General features: G+C 41.6%; 1 long non-coding RNA gene across 1 annotated transcript; it reads right to left on the bottom strand.

Moving 5' to 3' along the window:
- Nucleotides 1-271: 271 nt before the first annotated feature.
- Nucleotides 272-5,932, bottom strand: LOC148139961 (uncharacterized). The gene is made up of 3 exons (XR_015753259.1): nucleotides 5,859-5,932; nucleotides 5,644-5,750; nucleotides 272-444 (listed from the first exon to the last, which is right to left on the bottom strand). It is a non-coding gene; the product is annotated as an uncharacterized LOC148139961 (long non-coding RNA).
- Nucleotides 5,933-11,963: the final 6,031 nt, after the last annotated feature.

Here is an 11,963-nt window from a genome sequence, read left to right as displayed (position 1 = left end):
TGGCCAGACTGCAGGTTACACCAAAGTGGCAACTCTGCTCTCAAATTCTTACTTGACACTGCCCAAGGCGATACTGATGGGACTTCACTTTGCGATTCTTGTTCACCAGCATTATTTCCAGGTTTAATCCTATAATCATTCTAGAGCTTGTAATTTTAGACAACTTCTCCTTTAGGTACATATGTAAATATCATACTGAAATGTTGCACTGAATGGTACCAAATCTGAAATTAATCTCTAATCTGATAGTAACATGTTCTGACCCTTCTACATATGGATTGGCATAAGTCTATGCCAGTTATTTTTCTGAAGCCTGTGATTCCTGAAGGGCTTATGCCCGAAACATCAACTCTCCTGCTTCTCGGATGCTGCCTGACTTGCTGTGCTTTTCCAGCATGATACTTTTCGACTCTGATGTCCAGCTTCTTTGGTCATCACTTTCTCCTTTGATCAACAAAAAATATTCTTGGTTTAATCTTCTCAAAGTGCAATTGGAACCAATTCATGAAATTCAGATATCTCACATTTACCTTAACTATGTGAAGGCTAAGACATGACTAAATTATTGTCAGTAATTGAAACCGTGCTGACAAACTTGTGCAGTATCAGTGCCTCACGTTTAGAGTGTTCCCAGATATCGCGCAGCTGCAGTATTTTGTTTTGCACTCAGCTATATGTTGTTCTCACTTGTTTCTTTGTGAAAGATTACAAAACTAACTTGGATGAATGAACTTATGATTTCTTTAACCAATGTTGGGAGAAAAGAATGTCAGTATTTCAAGTGCTGATAAAGTAAAATAAACTGATAATCAGTAGAAAGGGTTTAATCCCAATGCTGGCAAATGGGATTAGATTAATTTTGATATCTGGTCAGCATGGGCAAGTTGGACTGAAGGGTCTGATTTTGTGTTGTACAACTGTGACTTCATTCTCTCAATTATTCAAGAAGTTGAATACTTTGAGGAGGAAAAGGAGAATTTATGCAGAGAATGCACTTGAAACGATGATTGAGGGAGATCAAACTCACATTGTTTCATGACCTTTTCCTCTGGGTTCTTCAATGAACAAACTTGTTTTATTATCTGAATAACTATGTATCATGTGATTTGTTTCGCATAAAATATTTCGTTAGGATCGAGTGAACAATTAAGAAGTGTTCATGTTTAAAATTTAGGCAGCGTGATTATTAAGCAAGAAAATGTTGGCGTTTTTCTCCCACTGAAACATTACTCTATAAAAGGTAACAAGCTTTTTATCTGTTCTGGGCACTGAATATATGGAAATCAATTCTGAAGGAAAAAATCCTCGTCGGTAATATTCCCACATATGGGGAGTAATTGCTTCTGGTCACTCTTCAGGTTATAGAGGCTCGGAAAGAAATGAGTTGGCCAAAGTTAGCAACATCATTTGGATGGACTATGCTCATTGGGGAAACTTGCAGGATCTGTAGAAGGAACACGTGTTTCAGAGTGTATGCAATAAACCTGAACATTGTTATTTTTTTCACAGAGCTTGGGACCCGACTGGAGCAGCAATGAAGCTCGTATTGTTTTTTTAAACTTCCGAGCTTGCCAAATTATTCTTGGTAAATGCAGGTGACTTTATCAAAGCACATTTCACACTCAGCAGCCAGGAATGTGATCCCAATTCTGTCAGTCCATCCATTCCTATGGATAACAGGTATTTTAGATGTGAGCACTCCATTTAACTATTTGAATTTTATACTTCAGTGGTTACATCCTCTTGGATTCTTAATTTCAAGTTACTCTGATTTTTTTGTCCCCCCTGAATTTGCCAAGCACTGGGCAGTTCTGGAATATTCCAAATATTTACAATAGATGCATTCACACTATTGAAGGCAACCTGGCAGATTTGAATACCATTCAGGTAGTCAACAACAACACGTTTACTGTACACCAACAACGCAAGCCAAGTATGAGTGAAACCACAGATTATTTTCCATGGATTCCCAAATCTAAACAGTGCATTCCAGATATGCTCACTATCACCATCTGGGAGCAGGCTCCCAAAGTGCTCCCAGAATTTAGAAAGCGCATAAACTGCCCTCCAAAGCTAAATCTGCTGTCACAGGCTTCTCTCTTATTGCATACAATGACATTTATTGTCCAGTTCTTTAACGTGACAAATGATTTTACAAACAATTTATAAAATACTTTAAATCCTGAAGAAATGTGATGTCAGCCCTTTGTAGAAATGAATGGAAAGTGTGATGTTTGCTTGACCTTTGGCTCTAGGTATCAGACTGGACTGAACCTTTAGCAAGATGTGGGATGTTTCCCCACACACTTTGTTTTAAAAAAATTTCAATCAGGTTTAATAAAATTCTTCCAAAAATTGAGTTTGACTTCAGCTGCTTTAAAGAGACATGCTCTTGGCTTTCAATTTTATGACGTGATCATTCTTTGGTAAAGTTGGCTGTGTGCAACACTGCAGGATGTTGTGCTGAAGTGCCTCATTGGGTGGATGAGCTTTATTACTGGTGTAACTTAGCTAATTTTGAGATGGAATACTTTTTGGAGTTAAATCTTGTTTTTAAACTGAGATGTGCTTGTGTAACTCAAGTGTGGAAACTATGCTCATGTTTGCAATGAACCTTTCACTTTTGGAGATTGGTATTTTTCCGATCTGTTTGTAAATAAAGCTCAATATAGAAAGCATAGTGTTGGAGAACCGCAGGTCCAGCAGCATCTCGGAGGGAAATAAAACATTGTAAGCTCCAAGTCTCATGACCATTTGTCCATTCAGACGAAGAGTCAGTGAACTTGAAATGTAACATGATTTTTCTCTTCACCGATGCCCTCAGAACTGCTGAGTTTCTCCAGCACTTTGTTTCTGGGGTTCAGATCTCCAGCACCTACAGTTTATCGTTTTGTTATCGATCCTATGATTTGACTTGGGGAGCGAGAGGCAGCAACTGTGATCAACTAGAATAAAACACAACCATGAAAAAAAGACACATAGTTCTTTATACTTTGCAAAACACTACTGTAAATAAGAAATGCAATTAAGCTAAGGGCAAGATGGTATACCACCTGCCTTGTCTCAAACGTGCTACTCATCTTTGAGGACTCCTCTGTCAGAATTGAGTTTGCTCGCTTCCTTTGAGATCACAGTCCACAAATGTCCCAGTTCCAATTCCTGGGCCGGGCCCAGTTATCACATTGCAGTGGGGTGGGGAGCTTTGTGTCAGCCTGAAGTTTTTGTTAAGAGCACCATTGCAGGTTAAAGTTGACGGTTTTGACGAATATTGCGTCATCAAACTTGGAGGAAATCCTTCCGAATGTATTGATTAACTGGACTGAGCCTGTTTACATGCAGCCCTGTTAGTAGTGCTGTAATATTCTCAGTTAATAATCACACAACATCAGGTTATAGTCCAACAGGCTTAATTGAAAGGACACTAGCTTTCGGAGCACCGCTCCTTCATCAGGTGATTGTGGAGGGCACAATTCGAAGGCACAGAATTTATAGCAAAAATTTAGTGTGATGTAACTGAAATTATCCCATTGAAAAATACCTTGATTGTCTGTTGAGTCTCTCATCTGTTCAAATACCATGATAGTTTCACTTCTTTCATGTGTAAATCACAAAACCTTTTTTGAAAAGTTGTATTCCTGTCAGTGGGCCATCAAATTACTTATTGTGCAGTGATTAATACAGTCTCAACAAAGGAATGAAACTGGATGGACCACATTACATCTACCAATGCACTGGAAAATACAACAACACAATCAGCCCTCTTGACCGTGCAACTTCTGTCTCACTGTGTGCCAACAACAGTAGAACTGTACTCCAGCCCAATCTGAAATCTCATGGCCTGGTATATCCCCCATTCAACGATTAACATCAAGCCAGGGGATCAACCCTGGTTCAATGGAGAGTTCCGCAGGGCATGCCCAGAGCAATACCAGGCATACCTAAAAATGTGGTGCCAACCTGGTGAAGCTACCCAACCTACATGCCAAACTGCGCAAGCAACACCAAATAGAACTATGTGATCCAAAAATGGATCAGATCTGAGCTCTGCAGTTCTGCCGCAACTAGTCAGGAATGATGATGGGCAATTAAACAACTCACTGCAGGAAGCATCACAGATATCCCCACCCTTACTGATGGAGGGGTCTCACACATCCATGCAACAGACAAGACAACAGCATTTGCAGCAATCTTCAGCCAGCAGTGCCAAGTGGATGAGCCTTCTACATTGGTCCCTGATATCACAGATGTGAATCAACTTGGTTGAAAACTTATTTCAAATCAGATCAAGAAATTAGTGGGCGGCACCGTGGCACAGTGGTTAGCACTGCTGCCTCACAGCGCCAGAGACCCGGGTTCAATTCCCGACTCAGGCGACTGACTGTGTGGAGTTTGCACGTTCTCCCCGTGTCTGTGTGGGTTTCCTCCGGGTGCTCCGGTTTCCTCCCACAGTCCAAAGATGTGCAGGTCAGGTGAATTGGCCACGCTAAATTGCCCGTAGTGTTAGGTAAGGGGTAAATGTAGGGGTATGGGTGGGTTGCGCTTCGGCGGACTTCGGTGTGGACTTGTTGGGCCGAAGGGCCTGTTTCCACACTGTAAGTAATCTAATCTAATCTAAAAAAAAAATGGAGAAGTAGTGTAAAGGCTGTCGGCCCTACCAACATTGTGGCAATAATACTGATGGCTGTGCTCCAGAAATTGCTGACAACCAAGACAAGTCCAGCACTGGCACCTACTGACATTGTGGAACATTTCCCAGGGATGTTCAACACAAAAACGCAGGACAGAGCCAACCCAGCTAATTTCCCTCCATCAGTTGACACTCACTCAGCAGTGAAGTGATGGAAGATGTCATCAACAGTGCTGTCACGCAGCTGCTCAGCAATAACCTTCTGTGATACCCAGTTTGGGTTCTGCCAGGGCCACTCAGCTCCTGATCGTGTTACAGACTCAATTCACAAACTGACAAACAGCTGAATTCCAGAGGAGAGGTGAGGGTGATAGCCCAGTCCCACTCCAAAACCACTATTTCGACTTCAGTGATCTCACCTGACCTCACCACAGTCTCAGCTCATTTACTGAAACTCTCAGTCATTCATTTTGTTAACTCTAGATTTCATTATCTAAACCCACTCCTGGCCAGAATCCCACAAGCACCCTCCCTATAGTCTTCAGAATATTGAAAACTTTACCGCCCAAGTGCTCACTTGTACCAGAACTTGCTGATCCATCAAAAGGCTCCCATTTATAAGCAACAACAATTTACTTTCACAACCTTGACTTAATTCCTGGCTGTAATCATTCCTATCTTCCTGCACCACACACCCTTACATATCTCAATAACTCATTTTAGTTTAGACTCCCAATGATGTGTTTATTTTTGAGTTCAGCTGTGTGACTGTATCTATCGATTCCAAGGCAGCATGGTCTGGAATTCCCACCCTCTAAGATCTGCTTTCTTCCTTTGAGGCATTCCTGAAAAATTGCTTATTTGGCAATGGTTTTGGTCGCTGAACATAATATTCTCTAGCTGTGCCCTTATGTCAAAAGTTCTCAATATTTTTGTGAAATTAAAAACATGTTGATTTGTACAGATATCTTCTACTTTGCACTATCGCTGAGTGAATAATCTGTAATGTCTCTTACCCAACCACGTTGTGGGAGCACCTTCACCATTCAAACTGCAGCAGTACAAGGAAGTCAAACATCACCATCTACACAGGCAACACGGCTTTGGCAATGATCACTGGTATCTGTGGAAGGACAAATACACATGATGTTTCAGGGAGTGCAATATGAATTATACGGAATGAAAATGGTGCAGAATTTGACTGTCAGAAATGGAAGAAAAATCCACTCACTTTTGGAAAAAAGAATTCTTGACTGTCAACGATATTGTGGAAAAAATAACCTGATAATGGAGCAGCATACGGTCAGGAGTCGGGCAGCAGTGCACAATCCATTTCCACAAAGGTCTGTGAACGTAGTAATAAAATCTAAACATGGCAAAAATTCACTCATGTGAGACTGAGGAAGCTAGATAACGAACAAGTGGACATCAAGGAGCCCAGAGGTGAATCAGAGCAGTGTTCACTTTTATGATCCCACAGTCAGAGATGTCTAGCACAAAAACAGACTCTTCAATCCAACCCATCTTTGCAAACCAGATATTCTAACCTAAACTATTCCTATTTGCCAGCACTTGACCGACATTCCTCTGAACCCTTCCTATTCAAATGCCCTTTAAATGTTACAATTTTGGTTGCTCTTTAGGTTCCTTTTGAAGTTTCCCCTCTCACCCTAAACCTATATCCTCCAGTTCTGGGCTCCACCACCCCAGGGTAAACACCTTGTCTATTTATGCTATTCATGCCCCTCAAGGTTTTATGAACCTCTTCAACATCACACCTCAGCCTATGACACTCCAGGGAAAATGCCCCCAGCCTATTATGCCTCTCCCTGCAACTCAAATCCTCGAACCCTGGCAACATCCTTAAAAAAAATCAATTCTCAAACCTTCCATGTTTCAGTGCCTCTTTCTGATAAGAGGGAGACCAGAATTGCACACAATATTCCAAAAGTGGCCCAACCAATGTCCTGTACAGCTCCTTTACTCAATGCTCTGACCAAGGAAGGGAAGAATCCCAATCAATTTCTTCACTGTTCTATCTACCTGTGACTCTACTTTCAAGGAACTATGAACTCCAAGGTCTCTTTGTTCAGCAAGACTCTCCAAGACCTTACAATTCAGTGTGAGTCCTGCTCTGATTTACTTTGCTAAAATGCAGCACCTCACATTTATCTAAATTAAACCTGATCAATATCCCATTGTATTCTGAGACAACCTTTATCACTGTCCACAATACCTTCAATTTTGGTGTCATCTGCAAACTTACGAATCGTACCGGCTGTATTCACATCCAAATCATTTAAATGGATGAAGAAACAAATCCAGAAAAAAAAACGTCCATTTCTCTGGGTTTGAATGTGTTCTATGTAAATGCTGCCCTATGACTCTCTACCAGGGAGGACTGCACAAACACACCTCTGAACTGTGCCCCCAACAAAGCTGGCGGCCACGCACGTTTCCAGTGAATATTTGCCCCAAATAAAGATGGCGGTGATCACACGATGAGGCTATTTTCCCGTTTACTGCAAAAACGGGACTGTAAGTTTCAAATTTGAATTTTCCGATGTGCACCAAATGTTTGTAAAACCTCTCAGCCCATACCAACACCATTTCCCTCCCACTTCCTGCTGTTTATTTCTTTCCTTACCAACAGCTCTCCATCTACACATCCCCCGCATCCGCGCCCAACGTGAGGTTGATCACGTGGTATAGTCTGGTCCCGCCCCTCATTTACTCTGATTGGTCGGAGGACCAATTGCCCCGCCAGGTCCTCCAGCTCTGCCCCTGCCTTTCCATTGGTCTTCCGCTGACATCAATCACCGGGGCCCATTGTTGCTTGGAGCATGCGCACTCCTTCGTGGCTTTTGTTGCTGTTTATCAGTTACAAGAGTGAGGCACAAACTTAAAAATCACACAACCACCTGATATAGAAGCTGCAAAGTGAGTGCTTCCAAATAAACCTGTTGGACTATAACCTGGTGTTCTGTGAATTTTAATTTTGTCCATCCTATCCAACACCAGCACCTGAAAGTCAACAACAAAATATAACAACAAAAGAACTAGGAACAGCAGAAGGCTGTCCTACCCTTTGAGCTTGCTCTGCCATTCATTAAGATCATGGACACAGAACCATTTACCAACGTTCTCACCATATATCTTAATTGATTAGTTATTTCTTTAAAAAAAAGTTACCTTAGCTTTAAAAACGTTGACTGAACTAGCATCAACTACTTCCCTGGGCAATGAATTCCATAGACAACAAGAAGTTCCTTCTCAATTCAGTCCTAAATTTGCTGACTCTAATCTTGAGGTGATGCCCTTGTTGTCCTGGCTTCATCTGCCCGTGGAAACATTCTCTCTTCTTCTATTTTATCCATTCCATTCATTGTTTTATATGTTTCCCATTCTTCTGATTTCCAATGAATATAATCCCAATCTACTCAGTCTCTGTTAAGCCAACCCCCTCAACTCCGGAATCAACCTAGTTAACCTCCTCTGCACCCCCTCTAGTGCCGATACATCCTTGAGCAAGCAAGGAGACAGAAACTACATGCAGTACTCCAGGTGTGGCCTCACCAGCACCCAATACAGCTGGAATATAACCTCTGCAATGAAGGCCAAGATTCCAATTGTTTTCTGAATTGATTGTTGATAATGGTGACCAACCTTCATGCAGAAGGTTACTCAGGTGCCCCTGCATAGCAAATGTTGCAATTCTTAAAAATACAAGTAATAATCTCTTTTTTAATATTACTCCAACCAAACAGTAGGACTTTACATTTATGAACATTCTATTCCAAATGCCAGACCAATGCCCACTCACTCAATGAATTTATGATCCTCTGCAAAGTTTCACAGTCCTCCGCACGCTTTGTTCTGCTACTCATCTTAGTGTCATATGCAAACTTTGACACCCTACATGTAGTTGCCAACTCCAAATCATCTGTATCAATTCTAAATAATCGCAGTCCCAACCCTGAGGCACACTATTAGTCACTGATTGCCAGCCAGAATAGTACTCATTTATCCCACACTTTGCTTCCTGTTAGTCAACCAATCTTCTATCCATGCTAATACTCTACTCCTAACGCCATGCACCTTTATATTATGCAACAGCCTCTTGCATAGCACATTGTTGAAGGCCTTTTGGAAATCCGGGTACACCACATCCACTGGGTCCCCGTTGTCCACCTTGCTCGAAATGTCTTCATAGAATTCCAAAAGATTTGTGAAGCATGACCTGCCCTACATGAACCCATGCTCTGTCTGTCCAATGGGACAATTTCTATCAAGACTCCCTGCTATTTCTTCCTTGATAATAGACCAAAGCAGCTTTCCCACTACAGAGAATAAGCTAACTTGTGTATAATTCCCCACTTTTGTCCACCTCCTTTTTAAAAACGTGGCATCACTTTTGCTGCTTTCCAATCTGCTGGGACTGCCACAGAGTCCAGTGAATTTTGGAAAATTACTACCAGTGCATTTGCTATTTCTCCTGGTGTCTCCTTTAGTACCCTGGGATGCATTCCATCAGGGTCAGAAGACTTTTCTGTCATTAGCTCAATTACCTCCAACAGTCCAACACTAGCTGTTCCGTAATAATGATAGTTTCCAAATCCTCACCTATCTTTGTCTCTTTGCTAATTATTGGCAAGATATTAGTTTCCTCCGCTGTGATACCCCATAATTAAATGTTCCTTCTCATTTTCCAAAGGACCAACATTTACTTTAGCCACTCTTTTCTGATTCAATATAAAATTTTGCTATCTGTCTTTATAGTCTGTGCTAGTTTATTTTTCTCATGTTCTATCTTACGTTTCTTTATAGCTCTTCTGTGGCTTTCTGTTGACCTTTAAAGTTTTCCCAGTTCTAGTGTCAGGCTGGATTTGGCCACTTTGCATGCCTTCTCTTTCAATTTGATCGCTTTCCTTAGATACCCATCGCAGAGTATGTCTTTTCTTACAGTCCTTCCTTTTCACTGGAATATATCATTGCTGAGCACTTTGTAAAGTGCCTTTGAAAATCTTCCACTGCTCATCAACTGTCCCACCAGAAAATCTGTGTTTCCAGTCTACTTTATCCAGGTTCTCCCTCATTCTATTGTAGTTCGCTGTGTTGAAGCACAGGGCCCAGGTATTAGATTTTATCTTCACACTCTCCATATGTATTCTAAATTCAACCATACAGTGATCGCTTCTTTCAAAAGGATCCCTAACTCTGAGGTCATTAATTATTCCTGTCTCATTGCACAGGGCCAGATCCTGGATAGATTGCTCCCTTGTCAGTTCCATTTCGTACTGTTCAAGAAAACTATCATGGATATACTTAATAAACTCAAGGCTACTTTGACTGAGCTGGTTCGACCAATCTACATGTAGATTAAAATCACCCATGGTAATAGCTGTACCATTTTTACAGGCAATAGTTATTTCATTGTTTATTGCCCATCCCAATGTGATGCTATTATTTGGTGGCCTGCACACTACACCTGTCAATGACTTTCTTGTTAGAATTTTGAATTCATCTTTCCTGTTTCTCCTAATGTACGGCAAAAACAACAACTACTTGCATTGTATGGAATCTTTCACAATGGCAAATCTCCTAAGGTGCTTCATGGATGATCAACACTTTGATTAAAGAGAATAATTTTAAAATACATCTTAAAGGAAGACAGAGAAGGTTAGGAAGGGTATTCCACAGACTTCTGCCCTTGACAGCACCATTCGTGGTGTGGGATGGAAAGGGAACGTGCAAAGGGAAAATGGAGGAGCGCAGGCAGTACATAAGGTCTTAAGGACAGAGGAGGTCTGTCAGACAGTATGGCTGCCTCATGGAGTTTGAAGCTCTGCAATTGGTCTATGCATGTCATGTTAGTCGAGGAGAGTATAACGGTGGCTGAGAGAACTTTTGATGAGAACTAGTCTCCTGAGGTAGTGTGGGCTGAGGTTAGATACAGGAGAGGAGAGGTCACGCTGCTTGGAGTTTTTTTTTTAAAATAGGTCTCTGCAGAGTTCCAGGGAGGTGGAAGAGAGGATTAGCAAAATTATTCTGGGTAGGAGTGAAAGTAACAGGGTGGTCATTATGGGGTCTTGAACTTCCCCAACATTGACTGGAAATGCTATAACTCTAATACGTCGGATGAATCAGTTTTTGTCCAATGTGTACAGGAGGGTTTCCTGACACAGTATGATGAAGGGCCGACAAGAGGGGAGGCCATATTGGATCTGGTCCTTGGTAATGCACCATACTAGGTGTTTGATTTAGTTGTAGGTGAGCACTTTGGAGAGAGTAACCACAATTCAGTTAAGTTTAGTTTAGCGATGGAAAGGAATAAGTACATGCCACTGGTCAAGAGTTATTGATGGGGCAAGGGCAATTATAGTGCTATTAGGCAAGAATTAGATGCACAGAATGGGGTAGCAAAATGCAGGGGATGCAGACAATTGAAATGTGGAGCTGATTTAAGGAACAGATATTGCGTGTCCTTGATAGGTATGTCCCTGTCAGGCAGGAGGAAGTGATAAGGCAAGGGAACCTTGGTTTACTTCGGAAACTGCATCTCTTGTTACGAAGAAGAAGGAGGCTTTGGTGTTGATGAGGCAAGCTGGTTCAGATGAGGTGATGGAGAATTACAGATCAGCTAAGAAGGATTTAAAGAGAGAGTTAAAAAGAGCAAAGAGAGGACACGAGCAGTCTTTAACAAATAGAATAAAGGAGAACCCTAAAGCTTTCTATAGGTATGTGAGGAATAAAAACATGATTATGGTAGGAATAGGGCCAATCACAGACAGAATGGGAAGATGAGTGTTGACCCTGTGGAGATTGGAGAGATGCTAAATGAACATTTCTCATCGGTTTTCACTCAAGAAAAGGAGAATATTGTAGAGGAGGACAATGAGGTATGAGATATTAGACTAGAAATTATCAAGGTTAGTTACGAGCAGGTGTTATCAATGCTGGAAGGAGTGAAAATAGACAAGTCCCCTGGGCTGGATGGGATTTATCCGAGGATTCTCTGGGAAGCTGGGGAGAAGGTAGCATAGCCTTTGGCTTGGATACTTGAGTTGTCATTGTCTGCAGATTTGGTACCAGAGCACTGGAAGATTGCAAATGTTGTGCCCTTGTCCAAGAAGGGTGTAGAGATGACCCAGGTAATTATAGACCAGTGAGCCTTACTTCTGTTGTAGCAAAGGTTTAGGAAAGGATTATGAGAAATAAGATTTATAATCATCTGGCAAATATTTCCCTTTGTAACTGGATCCTGGACTTCCTGACTGGGAGACTTCAGTCAGTCCAGATTGGGAACAGCATCTCCAACACCATCACACTGAGCATA

This window comes from Chiloscyllium plagiosum, unplaced genomic scaffold, assembly GCF_037043375.1.
Source record: "Chiloscyllium plagiosum isolate Xiang-an unplaced genomic scaffold, Cpla_swu_hap1 HiC_scaffold_36, whole genome shotgun sequence".
Classification (NCBI taxonomy): domain Eukaryota; kingdom Metazoa; phylum Chordata; class Chondrichthyes; order Orectolobiformes; family Hemiscylliidae; genus Chiloscyllium; species Chiloscyllium plagiosum.
Note: the sequence above shows the minus strand (reverse complement) of the source record. Positions and strands in the feature narration are given on the sequence as shown.